Source organism: Malaclemys terrapin, chromosome 2 (assembly GCF_027887155.1).
Source record: "Malaclemys terrapin pileata isolate rMalTer1 chromosome 2, rMalTer1.hap1, whole genome shotgun sequence".
Classification (NCBI taxonomy): domain Eukaryota; kingdom Metazoa; phylum Chordata; order Testudines; family Emydidae; genus Malaclemys; species Malaclemys terrapin.
Genome location: NC_071506.1, coordinates 53,306,099 through 53,322,451, shown reverse-complemented (window position 1 = coordinate 53,322,451; position 16,353 = coordinate 53,306,099).

Sequence of the window (16,353 nt, the reverse complement as noted above, 5' to 3'; positions counted from 1 at the left end):
AAATCAAGTTAGAACACAAAAGATAGTGATGTTGAACAATTTTAATACATCCTGAATTGATAGTGAATCTCAGGTTCTTTTTTTATTGGGGACACCGTTTCAATTTTTTGTCATGAAGTTAAAATAGTGTGTGTTCATCTTTAAAACTGTGCCCCGCTGTGCTATGCTTTATACTGTGCAACATACAATCCAACACAACTTATCATACCGTGACAGCTAATATTTAAAAAAGAACACACACGTATTTTGAGGTTTGATAACTGCTATCAATCTCGATAATGGGTATCCAATCCAAATTCTGACACATACCTAGTGGATTGAACATCCACTATGAGCAGCTAATGCTGAAGAAAATGAATAAGGGAGGCAGACAGTTCAGGTCTCTAATTAAAAATAAAACAAACAAACAGAGTATAAAAAAAGCAATTCTAAAATACCTCTATGGTGGTTTACAAATTTAGCAATGTCCAACTGGCAGGTTTTTAATTGGACATACAGTTTTTGAAGATTCTGGGTCTTACCTTATAGATTTTTTTGCCAATATGGTTACATTTTCAGGAGTCCCAGTACAATTTGATACAGCACTTTGGTTTCATAGAAACTGCCAACAAGGGATATAGTACAACGTGTAAATGCATGGCTTTGATGCCAAGCAAATGCACTTTTTAAAGAGAGTTAATCAAGTTAGAGCGACCTCCAAAAGCAAAATTGCCGCACAAAGCATAATGGGTAATGCTATGTAAATTGCAATGTATGCAATTGGGATGTGATTACAGCAAGACCAAAAGGTGCTAGCTAATGACCTCTACATTTGCTCTCTGATTTTCCTAGGGGCTGACAATATATCTGGCTGAGACAATAGCTACATCACTCTCATGAGCAAGGAGAAGGAGAGAACACCTGTCTACAACCACTGTTGCAGCCTCAGTGGACCAGATCTAGATGCTGCTAGCTAAAACCTTTAAGCACTGCTACAAAGGCAGCCCTTAAATCTGTACATCATTCAACAGAATGCTTTTTTTATATTCAATTTTGTATTTAAAAAGTGTTTTCAAACAGCTTTAATCCTTTTTCTAACTACATGATTTATTTTTCAGGGTGAGTGCAATATTGTATACTATGTGGTTTAGTATAGAGAAAGCATATTTTATTTATCCAGCATTTTCAAATGAATTGTTTTATGTTTTTTGATGCTCAGAAACATTGTGCTTTTAACTGCCACTTAATCAAGGAAGTTCCGTGATGTTATTTTACATGGTAACATCTGATCCAAAACTTTAAATGGACTCTGTTATGCAGATTTTTGTGTTATCTGCAACAATGAAAGGGAAAAATCACATTCCTTCATTGTACATTCTTCCTACTGTTCTAGATAGAACTTTCAAGATAAATCAGATCAAGAGTTCTAAGACAGTTCTGATTTATTTTCCTTCCCAGGTCTTAGCGGAAAGACTCTGTCTGATGTGCAGCATTCATACTGAAACAAAATAAAACTAAACACTTTATATACACAATTCTTGGTATCAAAAATTACCTTATAGAGTGTTACTTACCTCATAGAAAACAAAATCAAATGTCTTAATTTTATTATGAGGGGGTTTTATGCATTTATTACAATCTGGACCGTAGGAAGCTACTTTGCTTGTCAAATCTTGCCTTTAGTCAAATACTAGCTTATAACTTTGATTTTTTTTTTCAGAACGCTTGGTGTTCTTTATTCTTAAAACCTTATGTTGTAGTCCCATTTTACTTCTTATGTATCATCTTCAAGCTCCTCCTGCAATTTGTTTCTTTTCTCTCACTGAGACTTTTGTTTTGCTTTTTTAATCAGTAGAACGATTTTAGTATTCTTTTGCCTCATTACTTTCAATTTGGTTTGAAGGATGCACATAATTTCTGCATTATCAAATAAATCTGAATTTAAAAAATGTTATCAACTTGTTTAGAGCTGCCAGAAATTTACCTTTTTTTCTTTTCTTTTCAAATCTCTCTGGCCTAATAAAGCACAATTACTTATGAAGTTGACTACCATGCTCCTGCACCTTGTACTCAGGTTGAACTGTGATTCCAGCACACATGCTGACCTACAGCTTTCCATTTTTCCCTTTGAGGTACAATACAAGGGCCCAATTCTGCTCCCATTAAAGCCAATTGCATAAATCCTACCACCTTCAATAAGTACAGGATTAGGCCTCAAAAGGCGTAATTTTATAGGTGGGAGAATTTCCTTTTCTGTCCCTACACTGACTTATACATATTGTGTATGCAAGCTTGGATTTATTGTATATCCCGTTATTGGTTTAGTCCATGACAAAATGAATTAAACAATAAATAGGTTACAGATATTTCCCTTGGGATAAGGGTACTTGATCTTTTTTCTCCCTTTTCCACATAATACTGCAATCAGCATCCTCTGAAATTTATGGTAAATACATTGTCTGCTTCATCCTTTATATAAAAAAATGCCATGTTTACATAAATAGTGTTAGCAATGAAGACTTTTTAATTAAACATATTTACACATTACAATTACATAAGTAAAATTTAAACACATTTTTGTTAACATAACCAATGTGTATTCATGTAGCCCTGATAATCCACCCCTCCCCCCCGCACACACTCAAAAAGACACTGTAACAAAGGAATAGCAATACAAAACAGAGAACAATTCTGTTTGATTTTCCATTGCAGTCATTTTATCAGGGACAGGGTATATTTTACAGTGGTGCACAGATGAAGGTTGCATGCATTCCCCAGCATTAAATTGTGGTAGAAAATGAAAAACCTAATAGCATTTTGATGTATTCCAGTTAGGTTTTCCATTAAGAGAAAAAGGTGATATGTTCACACCATTTGTCAGGAAAAGAAGAAATGAAGAAAATGTTGACAATTTCATTACACTCTGGTTATGGGGTGATCTGAACTTACCTATTACAAGATAAAAAAAAAAACTATTCAATATTATTAGTTGAAAACATTACTGTTTATAGTTACTTTAACTTGTGCTACAACTGTACAGTTGATATAACAGTATGAGCTACAGATTTTAAAAGAGAGATTTCATATCATTTACAGCCTTGCTCAAAAAATTTGGTATTCTTTTGAATGACATAGCATCAAAATGAGTCTCACACTGTTGAACAGTTCTCTGATAAACCCAGCCCTTAAAAAGATGTAACAGATAGTATAAAAAGTGCTTGTAAGTATATCACTCTTTTCTTCCCTGCTGTATTTATTCAGAATTTTTTTCCCCTGTTTTTTCACTTTATTTTTTTTATTTATTTTTATCGACTGCAGGATTCCCAGCTTTTCTGCTGAGAATATTTCCCCAGAGTAAACAGTGGCCGGCCATTTCATATCAAAGTCAAAGAACTAAATGTGTATTTACAGGGTGCAGCGGAGTTAAGTTGTAGCTTCAATCTGCTCAACTGGAAATGCTGTGTTGTACAATGTAGCTTTAATTAACTTTTATTATTATTTCCACAGAGTTTCATATAACAAATATAAAATTAAGAACAGATATTTTGAGGGGGGGAGGGTGATTATAACTATGCTCAGTGGGATTTCTAAAATAACATGTAATATCAGTAGTTGCTCTACAAGAAAATATATCTTTGGAGACATACATTTGTCATACATGAAAGTAAACTATTAGCACAATGAAAAGAAATACTTGCTGAATAAAACGGAATTGATTCCCTGGCGAATTATTAGTTAATTGACCACTGAATCATTCAGTCCTCTGTTAAAACAAAGTTCTTACCTATGTGCCTAATTTTAAACCATGTGAATAGTTCTACTGATTTCAATGGGAGTCCTCATGTGCTTAAAAGTGGGTACATGCTACCTTCCTTTGGTTCCAATGCAAGTGGAGGCCTGGAAGTATTGAGCCAGCCTGCACATGAGACTTCACAATCTCCTGCATGCTATGGAACCAAGTTGGACAGTGGTTTTGATGCATAAGCATAGTCAGGAGGTCAAGTATCAGAGGGGTAGCTGTGTTAGTCTGGATCTGTAAAAAGCAACAAAGCGTCCTGTGGCACCTTAAAGACTAACAGATGTATCGGAGCATAAGCTTTCGTGGGTGAATGCCCATTTCGTCAGACAGACTCTTTGTTGCTTTTTATAGTCAGGAGGGTTACAGGAGAATCAGCAGAGTGGCTGAGGTGTGGCAAAATAATCTACTGATAATATACCATATGGTTCCAAAACAACAGCACCACTAGTACAAAAACCAAACCATCACATTTGTTGCTGCTCTCAAAAGCCTGCAGACGCAGATAGTTACTTCAAGTTGGGGCCAAGCATCCCATCATTCAGTCCTGTATGCATTTCCTAAAGCCTGTTTAATGGGGCTTTCAAGGCTTTGACTGTGAGAGAAGTATGAACTCGTCTCATGTCTCATTAGAATGACCTTGAGCCTGATCCAAAGCCCACTCACATCAAAGACTTTCCATGGACTTCAATGGAGTTTGGATCAGGCTCACATTGGCACTGTTGATAGCTGACAGCATACTGAAGATATGAAAACAGCAAAAGTCTCCACTACTAGTTTGGATTTTTTTAAAAAGGAATCTCCGATATTGCTCCATTTACGGAGGACCATTCTGCTACTCGTATTCACATGGGTGGGCAAAGTCAGGGGACAATCAGGCCCATCATATAACTCTACCTACTGTATCCTTTCACTTCAGTATGAAAGCTACCCACAATGTACCAATATAATGAATATTATATAAACAGTCAAAAGCGATTACACAACAAAAGAGATGAGACAGACTGAAGAATAGCAGATAAGGTAAAAATGTACCTGGGTTTATGCTGACCAGTGTCTACCATTATAAATTATTAATTATTATTATTATTATTATTTTAAATCTTGAGGCTATGAACATATAGAACACAGTATCAGTGGAATACAATTGTAATATCATATGACTATTCTATGGCACACTAAATATGGGTTGTTTACCACAAAGCAGAGCAATGCAGTTACCCTGGTGTATGTGGCACCACTTGAAGTAGGCAATGCATAGCAAAAACATGTTATTAATAAAGCAAGAGTGCAATTTACAGATAACTCACCAGAGTGCACGGGGGCAGGTTTAGCAATTTGAGTCTACCTCTGATTAACCCCGGGGATTTATGAGGAAGTCCAATGTGAGTATGATATCACCCAAGCCATTTGGTTCTAGTAGGCCAGGAAGGAGCACATAATCACAGTGAATATTTTCAAAGGTCATTTTTCTAGCAAATATTACTTACATTCTCCAGAAAATCAAAAGGAAAAGCTCTAAAATGAATTACCAGCAAACAAGATTTTCTCCTCTGAAAAATTCCTTTACATTGGAGATCTCCTACTAAAAAACCTCATAATCAACAACAAAATATAATGGATTCCTCAAAAGAATGGATGGTTGATACCACACAATCCTGAAATACAGAAGAACCCCACATCTGTAATCCACAAATTATTGACACTGTTTAATCTTAAATTCTTTGTGTTCCCTTGCTGCAGAGAGTATTCTTCATCCTCCATGCACTGTGTGTATACAATGGTGAAATGGAAGTGGAATGAAATGGACATCTTAAATCGGCTCAGAATTTCCAAGTGCTTAAAACAAATGGGATATATTTGTGAAATTAGTTGCAGGTTTGTTGTAGGGTTTTAATATTATAAATGAGGAGTGGGAAAAGAAATGTGTAACAAAATACAACAGATTCGGAGGCAGTAGAATATTTTGAGAAATACTGAATCTGGCTAGAGTTCAAGTGACACTTTTATTAAGACTGCTACACATTAAAGGGCAATTCCTACACTCTCTTATATGGGTATGACGGGCTCCCTGGCAGTGTAAAATAATATGGTTCTGTTGGGCCATAGGGGGTGGCATGTACTCTGTGTGGCACCAAACCATGCTCTACTGGGGCTCTCTGTGAAGTCGCCATATACAGGGGGGATTTGGAGTGGGGCAGATGCCAGTTAGGGAGGGGCCCAAGTATCCACTTCTATACAGATCTTCAGGTCCTTCACCCTGTGGAGGGGTCCAGGGTGATAAAACAGCAAATGCCAATCATTAGAGCAGCTCTGTTACCATTCCAAGGCAGTGGGTGCAGAGAAGGAATCCTCCCTTACTTCCTGTCACAGAGTTCCTGAATCACTGATAATCTTGAGTATTTCCTGAGGATCTTCATATAATTAGGTTTCATTGTATTTTTAGCAACAAAATGTAGTCACTTTAAATTCAACAGCCTACTGGAAAAACAACAGTGAAAGGAAACCTTGATGGACTAAAAGACCGGAAATTTCCAGCTGAGGTTCCAACAATAACATGGATTCACCAAGGGCAAGTCATGCCTGACCAACCTGATTGCATTCTATGATGAGATAACTGGCTCTGTGGATATGGAGAAAGCGGTGGACATGATATATCTTGACTTTAGCAAAACTTTTTATATGGTCTCCCACAGTATTCTTGCCAGCAAGTTTAAAAAGTATGGATTGGATGAATGGACTATAATGTGGATAGAAAGCTGGCTAAATTGTCAGGCTCAATGGGTAGTGATCAACAGCTTGATGTCTAGCTGGCAGCCGGTATCAAGCGGAGTGCCCCAGGAGTCGGTCCTGGGACTGGTTTTGTTCAACATCTTCATTAATTATCTGGATGATGGGACTTCTAATGGCCCGGTGAGCAATGCTGACTGGAGCCACCAGGGTCCCTTTTTGACCGGGTATTCTAGTCGGAAACCGGACACCTGGCACCCCTATGCTCACTAAATGAGCAGCTATTAAATATTTTGTCATATTCTCAATGTTCAATATCTGGCCACATGATTTATTTACTGCACGCTAGTCAAACCCTGCTCTGAAGACAGAATTATTTATTTCCTAATTGGCTTTTCTACAGTGCTCATTGTTATAATATCTAAGCACTTTGCAAATATTAATTTATTTTCACCCCTATGAAGTAAGGGGGTGATGTCCCCATTTTACAGATGTGAAGCTGAGACAGAGAGACTAAAGTAAAAGGGCACACTTAGTTGCCCAATTTGAGACATTTAGGTCTTTTCAGAGTACTCAGCATTATATAGCACTTTATATGTTCAAAGCACAACTCCCATTGACTTCAATTGCAGCTGTGAGTACTCAGCCCCTCTGCAAATCACACATTGAGATCTCAAGTCAGGCACCCAGAAAAGGAGGAACACACAATTAAGTAACTTGCCTAGAACCGTGCAGAACTCCATGTTTCATTTGCTTGCTCACATTTCCCTTCCTTCCTCCTCTTCTCTCTCACATTCTTTTTCTCCCTTCTCTTTCATTATTGTTTTTTCCTCCATCAAAAACAACAAAGTCAAAAAGTGGGTTCTGCATTTTATTCTGAAGGAATGGAGGTTTGTAGTTGTTCTGCTGGTAGTGAAATTTGACTAGTTCCATGTACTTGTGAGGACAGACGAAGAAGTTTCAGCCTTTTTCCTGCTTCTGAATTTGGGGTCCAATGTCTGCTTGCAGGAGGCAGTGGACTGACCAAGGCAGGGGTGTGCTGCTTACATTTCCTATGTCCACTTCTAGACCAAGGAACCGGTTTGGGGTATCATAAGTTGTGTGAATCAGTCCAGAGATCGCTTGTTTAAGACCTGTGGTAGACAGGAGGTTTTGCGTCACTGTGTGTGGATGCTGAAGTTTTCCAAGACCATGAGCTTTGGGGACCCCAATATGATGTCAGTCAGCATTTCTATCAGCTCTCCTTTGAAGCTTTCCCCATCTGGAGTTTTGTACATGAGCATTGTCTGTTAACACATATAGGAGGTGAATATAACAGAATTTTGTCTTCTAGGGAACTATCCTCTGCATTTGAGGCTGGACTGAAACAAGCTTTTCTCCATCCTTCATTCTCCACACCACACTCTATTTACCATTCTCCTTTTACACATGCACAAAGAACAGCATTATGGCCAGACTTTCACAAGTAGAGAGGGAGAAGAGTTACAGCAAGGCAGAATATAGGACCAAACATGGAGGTTTGAAAGACATTCACCCACTTAATTTTTATTTATGGAAAATGACTGAGTAGTATCTTGATGTTTATTTCTATGAAACCTCTTGGATTATTAGCTCACATTTCGTGTTCTATTTGCCATGTACGCCCCAGCTTCAACTAATCAGGCTTTATTCTTGAACATTCCGAATTGCCTGTAGCACTTAATTTCAGCAGGCAAGCTGACTCACTCTGACAGGAAACAATATGAGGCTTCCCCCTAAGGGACCATCCCATAATATCAATACGAATATGTAGTCATTAGCTAGTCAGGGAACATCTAACAATTATATTAGTCAAAGCACTTTACAACACTTAGTATTGTGGGAAATCTGAGATTCTGAGATAGGAAGTTATATTGAACACAAATATTAAGCACCTCTGCCTTCTCTTTTATTGTAAGCAAAATTAATTTCAGTAAAACTGGATCATTGCACAAGTTAAAAAAAAGTCTAAAGATTTCTATTGTATCTCTCTCTTCAAAGTCAGTTCAGGATGTTTTTGTTTTAATTTTAAAGGACAAAATGAATTCCTAGTGACAGAGAAATAAAATCTGGTTAAGGACAGATGAAGCCATTTGCAAAAAAAAAAAACAGGCTGTAACATGAATATATGGGACTTCACAGTCATAGATAAGAACTCTTTTCTTCTGCTTCAAAAGCCCAGGCTTCTAGCCAATGAGATAATAAAGAAGACTCTCCTTTCAGAAAACAATATTATGTTTTATATGTTCAGATATGCCAACACGAGGAAAACTTTCTACCATCTTACTCTGGCTAGAAGATAACATCCCAGTCTGGTAGACAGTGGCCTGGCCTCAGTTATTCACACCTTTGTCATCTCCCATTTGGACTGCAGTAATGCAATATACCTGGTCATGAAGCCATCAACTCTTTGGAAACTCTAACTACTACAGAATTCTGCAGTGCACCTCCTCAGCAACATAAGCTACCGCAAGCACACCAAACCTGTCCTCCACTCTCTGCACTGGATTCCCACAGAATATGGAGTCAAATTCAGTGTCTCAGTCCTCCAAGGTGCTCAATGGCCTGGGCCCAGGATATCTAAAAGACCGCTTTAGGCTCCAGGATGAGAAGCGTAGTCAACAACTCTGCTTCTCAGGCACAATCAGACTTTCTACACTAAAGGTAAAGTTTGTCTGTTCATTCGGGAAACACAGCTTTCTTTGGGGGCTGGTCAAGGCTGTGGAACGAACTCCCACAGGAACTAAGGACCATCCCAAACCTCACCATCTTCACCACCAAATGCAAGATGCGTTTTTTGACTTAACCTTCTCTAACTGAAACATATAGCAGCTGCTCCGTTTAAAAAAATCCCCCGAAACAAAACCCTACCAAAACAAAACACTGCATTGCGAATACAATTCTTCCCTGCGGGAGAGAATGAGAGAAAAGAACAAACCACACGTGACAGTTGTTAGTCATGTTGCTTAACGCACTCCTGGAAGGTGCATAGATACTTCTGATGAAGGTGGTATAAGAACCCCCTAGAATAAAATGAATGGAATGCCATCCAACTGAGGACAGTGATTCACATACACACAAGCCATTACAAAGCAACACCTAAACATTCACTTACAACTTCAATCAAATCCACTGCAGCACTCCGCCAAATACCCTCTCCCAGTACATACAGACCCCTCCAGCATCCCCCTCATACCCTGTCCCAATGCACACACACTCTTCCAGCACTCCGCCAAATACCCCCTCCCTGTACACAAACATCCCTGCAGCACCCCATATACCCCTTCACAGTACACAAACACCCCTCCGGCACCCCCCAAAACCCTCTCCCAGTACACACACCCCCTCCAACACCCCTCCAGCCAAATACCCTCTCCCAGTACACATACACCCCTGCACTACCCCCATATACCTCCTCACAGTACACACACAGACCCCTCTGGCACCTCCCCCAAATACCCCCTCCAGCATCCCCCAAATATCCCCTCCCAGTACACACACCCCTCTGCTGGCACCCCCTGAATACCCTTTCCAGCTTCCCCTCTCCCCCCAGCTCACCCCCCTCCAATCACGTCCTCTTTTTGGGAACCTGAAATATGGTAACTCTACCTTGATGTGAGGAATATACTATAAGTGCAACTGCAAACAAGATTGCAGAGCAAGTCACTCCCCAGCTCCATGCCAGGCTGACATCTCCCACAGCAAGAATCAATTCCCTTGAACTGTTCCATAAGTAGACATGGTTGCAATGAGTGTTGTTGTAGCAGTGTCAGTCTCAGGATATTAGAGAGACGAGATGGGTGAAGTAATATCTTTTATTTGACTAACTTCTGTTGGTGAGAGAGACGAGCTTTTGAGTTTGCACAGAGCTCTGTGTAAGCTTGACTGGAAGAAAAGCTCTGTGTATGCTCTAAAGTGGGTCTCCCTCACCAACAGAAGTTGGTCCAATAAAAGATATTACCTCACCCACCTTGTCTCTCACGGTTGCAATGAGTCATTCAAGTTCTGCCAGGAACAAGCTGCTGCTGAGGTGTGGAACTGTGCTAATATCCATCAGCCCACTAATCATGTTGTTAGTTCCTGCCTACTTTGAGCCTGCCCAAGCAGTCAAACAACGCTCCATCAAGCCGGTGAGGAAGCCCTAGCCTGGATGAATAAGCTTTATATAGAAGTTAGTGATGGGTGAATCTCAGAAGGTTCATCGGTTTGATTCAAAGTTTAGATGCTTATCCAAGCCATATAAATACCATTTTGGTCCAGACATTGGATTGTAAATCTAACAAGAGAGCCCTTCATGTACTTCCTGCTTCATGCCACTTGTATGGTTTATACCAGAGGGCTGAGAGTTCAATGAGGTGAGTTATATTCTCAGTTCTGTTACAGACTTCCTTTGTGACCTAGAGCAATTCGCTTATAGTAACATATAGATATACACAGTTTTATTTCCGCCATCTGTACAATGAGGAGAATAGTTACCGACAACACAGAGGTCCGTGAGGTTTAATTCATTAATTTGTTCAGAGTTTTGGGATCCTCAGATAAAAGGCATTCTAAAAATGATTGGTATTGTAAATTAGCCTTTCTTGTGCCTTTCATAATTTGCTTTCAATCCTGCCTGTGACCAAGAAGTGAAAACTCATGAAAGAAATGGAAAAAAAAACTTTTTTTAACTTTAAAAATTGTTCAGTTTGCATTAGTTTTGGATCAGATGCCATTTCATACACACTGGCTGTTTATAGTAATGAAATCATTAACACTACTTATATAGATTTTTTCATGTGAAGATGTCAGAGCACTTTGCAAAGGTGGATATTATTCCCATTTTATAGATGGGGAAACTGAGGCACAGAGCCATCAAAACTGACCTTTTCAAAAGCACTTACTAATTTTGATTGCCTCAATGTATCTCAAGTTGGACTTCCAAAAACTGAAGTACTCAGAATGAGTGGACACTTGAAACTTTTTACATAAGTGACTTGCCCAAGGTCATACATCAAGACAACTGCAAAATTAAGGCTAGAACCCAAGTCTCCTGACTCCAAGTCCCTGGACACACACACACACGCACACTCCTATTCAGCTGATTTACCAACCACAGTAAAAATCAGATTTTGCTTGTTAAGTTTATTTCTGCTTGTACTCTACAATACATTAATAACAATGTGATTTAACTATATAGAACTTCAACTTTTTAGGGGTCTAGAAGGCTCAGAGGACTTAGTAGGAACTTGTGGGGGTATTAGACATTCATGAAAGGGTTAACTTCTAAAAACAGGCAACTTTCACAGACCACTAGAAACCATCAGGTCAGAACGCCAAATGAGAGTTGGGTTATAATGGACCGGCTTCCAGTACCCTCTGTAGCTCTCTTATGCCACTCCAATGCCAAATAGAAGTGGCAGCAGCCCCTCGGGAAATGTTCCCAATGCAGGAACAGCATAGGGCCAGCATATTTGTTCCTACACTGCCCTCTCTTCCTCTCATGGCAACTTTTGCTAGCTACTGTCAAGGTATAACAGAAGTTCCCTTTATTTCACTTGGCCAATCTTTGACCATATTTGTGTTTCCTCCTCTATTTTGTATCTGTTACCTGTCTTGTTTTCCCCATTCCTCTTACTTGTTGGGAATGGATCTTTTTGTTGATAGGTGTGTCATTTATTAGTCCCTAGCTGTATTTTGCCCTACAGATGTTTAACGCTGCATTGGGCTTGTAGCACACAGATGCCTTGAAATAGGTGCTTATAAAATAGATTAAATCATATACTTATTAATAATAGTAAGCCCTTTTTACTTTTAATATAACAATATGGGATATCTCATATTAGGTCACCTATTCAAAGATGGCCTGGTCCGTAGGTGACTGAATGCCTTTTGCATTTGATATTTATTTCATGGCTTATGTGAAATGTATCCACCTCATAAACCAATCATAATCACTGTTATTAGGGTTTACCAACACTCACCAAAGAGTTCCAAGTGTTGAATGGGCATAGGCATAAAACCACACTGCAGCTACTCTAGCCCCTAAACTCACCTATGGGACTCCGGACTTGGGGCTCGATTTTTAAAGTTACTTAGGCTATATTTTAGGCTCCTAATTATGCAGATAGGCACTGGTAGGTGGGGAAGGGAGGAGAGAGATGTTCAACAGCACCTAGGCACCTAATCACCTGGTCTCTCCAAAAAATGGCTATAACACTTTTTCAGGAAAACACGTGAGAAGGCTGACTTGCTGTTGCCTACTTCTCTCTGTCCTGTGCACAGATTTCATCCTCCAGGGCTGTCAATCCAGCACTTTTCCAGCACTACATTAATTTAATTTTAAAAAGTGTTTTAATTAACTGACTGTAAAATAGCTGTGTAAAACCCCATAGAAATGATATATCCTCATTCCATTTGAGGGAATATTTTCTCCACAGTTCTGTTTTATTTTATGAGACTATGGCTATTTAATACATCAGAAGTAGCTGTGCCCTTTCTCATTTTCTAGGTATCACCCCATGTTTGGGATTTTGATTTTCGTTATCTGGGTCGGAGAGAAAAGACTACTTGAACTCAGGGGAGAAGGGGGATAATGAATTGCATAAAATATCCAAATACTATACAAAAGGAGGGAAAGTGCACTCTGTGGATTAAAGAGAAATATGCAAGAATACCCTGAAAATGATGTGTTCAGTCTTTATGTATGAATTAAAATCTTCATTCTCTAATAGCTTATTCTAATTTCCCTGTGTGGTTGGTACTGTAGACCTTAAGCCCAAGAAATGATTAAGAAAAAAAAATCTCTTTTGCGGTAGCATGTAATCCTTCCATTTGTAGATATCAATATCTTAGCCAGGTGGTGAAGACTATAGAAACCACACATTTTCTAAACAGAATATGCTGGGGGGGTGGAGGGTTGGCTTCCTCACCAGCTTGTAATGTCATAACTGAATTCTGAATTGTCCATGTTTTCATTACTCCGTGCCTGGAACAAATTAAAATGTCCACTTCTAAACAGGTGATCCCTTTGCCAAGAGGCTGGCAATGTGTCGGTGCATCTGAAACCTGAGCTATGATAACTGTGGTCACTTGTATCATGGACAGGCGAACACTACCTAATTCATTCTTTGCTGGATCTCTAAAGATGGGTAAACATGCATAGCTTTCAGTCAACCATCAACTGGAATATAATGGCAATTACTAGACACATTTTAAGTTAAGATCTATGTTCGGTCAAAAGAAGACTAGAGAGCACTGTTCCATAGGAGACTGAGCTACAGCATTTTTCTCCTTTTTTCATTCAGCATCTTTATTATTGTTTATGTATATATATAATATGTGATGCTAGATGAATTGAATTAAAAGCCAAGATTTTTAAAGAAGTCCTTAGGTTACTGCCAGTTTAAGTTTTTAAATAAGTTCACTAAAACATTACTAGATGCCTCTCATTTACATTCTTGTTCTCTTTATTTGTTCTAAGGAAGGAGGGTGTCTCTAAAAATACAGGGAAGGTGCTTTATTGAGTAAACACACTGGCAGGTGTTGGTGGTTGCTGCTGTGGTGTAACTAGTGGAAGGCACAGAGGCATAACTCTCTTAGGGCTTGTCTTCACGGCATTGTTGCTCCAGCTACTGCTCGAGTTTTGTCTCTAACCTGTCTCCTGACCACACATAAAAGGGGATGGACTGAATCTCTTGCTGCTGCTGCTGCTTAAGCTAAGTAGAGTGGAGATGCAGCAGCCCAAGTTACAACTCACTAGATGCTAATCCTATGATGATGCTGTTAGTCAAACCATGCTATGCAGCTGGAGTGTTGTGTTTCACATGGCAGTCTCTCTCATGTGAGCTAGGCTAGTTCAAATGGAATAACTTGAGCTCACTCTGTCAAGCTAACAGTTGCAGTGAAGACAAGTTCGTAAACAATACTGAAGTAACAAACTGAGGGACACATTAGACCATCACTTGCACATCTGAGTCTTGGCTTCACGCATCATTTACATTACGAAAGCCAATAACTAGGGCCCAACCAAATTCACGGCCATGAAAAATGCGTCACAGACGGTGAAATCTGGTCTCCCACCGTGAAATCTGGTCTTTTGTGTGCTTTAACCCTATACTACACAGGTTTCATGGGGGAGACCAGCGTTTCTCAAATTGGGGGTCCTGACCCAAAAGGGAATTGCGGGGGGGGGGTCGCAAGGTTATTTTAGGGGGTATTGCTACCCTTACTTCTGTGCTGCCTTCCGAGCTGGGTGGCCAGAGAGCGGTGGCTGGTGGCCGGAGAGCGGTGGCTGTTGGCCCGGCCCTCAGCTCTGAAAGGGGCGCCCTGCCAGCAGCAGCACAGAAGTAAGGTGGCAATGCCATACTATGCCATCCTTACTTCTGTGCTGCTGCTGGCAGTGGCTTTGCCTTCAGAGCTGGGCTCCCGGCGTGCAGCTGCCGCTCTCCAGCTGCCCCTGAAGGTAGCACCACCACCAGCACCAGTGCAGAAGTAAGAGTAGCAATACCGCAACCCGCCCTACAATAATCTTTCAACCGTCCCACAACCCACAAGGTTAAGGTACCCTGGATGACAGCCTGTGTGCTGCTCTGCTCTGTTTCTGCCAAACTACAGCATGTTGGAAGTCAGTCCTAAAGCTTGGAGTTTAGTTAGAAAGCTTCCCATAGACAGATAATTATCTGTATAATTATAACAATTATAATTGTTATAACACATTGTCAATTGTCATTTGGACAGCTGTATCTTTAAGTGGTTTGAGTTTCAGAAATAGGAAATGATGTAATAGTGAGGGCTCAGGGTGGTGTGATGAATTGCATAGTGTGTTTTCTGCTGTGCTGTTCATTAAATTAAGACACAACAGAGATTCATAGCTTTTAAGGCTAGATCATCTAATCTGACCTCATACATAACACAGGGCAAAGAACCTCACCCAATAATTTCTAAATCAAGCCCATAAGTTCTGTTTGAACTACAGCATATCTTTTAGACAGATATCCAGTTTTGATTTAAAGACTTCAAGTGATGGATAATGACCACATCCATAGTAAGTTGTTCCAATGGTTCATTACTCTCACTGTTAAAAATTTTCACCTTATTTCTAGTCGCAATTTGTCTAGCTTCAGCTTCCAAGCACTACATCTCATTATGCCTTTTCCTGCTAGATTAAAGCACTGTATACTTTCAGAAGTGTCTTCCCCATGTAGATACATGGAGACCATGATTAAATCACCTGTTAACCTTCTCTTGAATAATCTAAATGGATTCAAAATCTTTAGTCTCACACTATAAAGGCATCTTTTCCAATCATTCTTGTAGCTTTTTTCTGAACCTTTTCCAATTTGTCAACGTCCTTTTTGAAATGTGGACACCATAAATGGACATTTCAGGGATGTCCAGCATTCCAGTAATAGTTTTGCTAATGCTATATACAAAGTAATACCACCTCCCTAATCCTACTTGATATTCACCTGCTTATGCATCCAAGGATTGTATTCTGATACTAAAAGTGCATGTTTAATTGGTTATCTACTATTACCCCTAAATCCTTTTCAGTGTCATTGCAGTCCCAAGATGCAGCCCCCCTTCTTGTAAGTGTGACCTACACTCTTCGTTCCTAGAAGTAGGACTTTGCATTTGGCTATGTTAAAGGGCATGTGGTTCAAATGAGCCCTTACTAGGCAATCCAGGTCAGTATATGTGATGATTTGGGGAATCCATGTACAACTTATGAATCTGATTATCTTTTAAAACTGTTGTATCATTGAATGCCTCAGTGTAATTGGAGTGAGCCATATGCGTCAGGGCTGCATCCAGTATCTCCCAGACAAGGGACAACAAGGGTTGTTAAA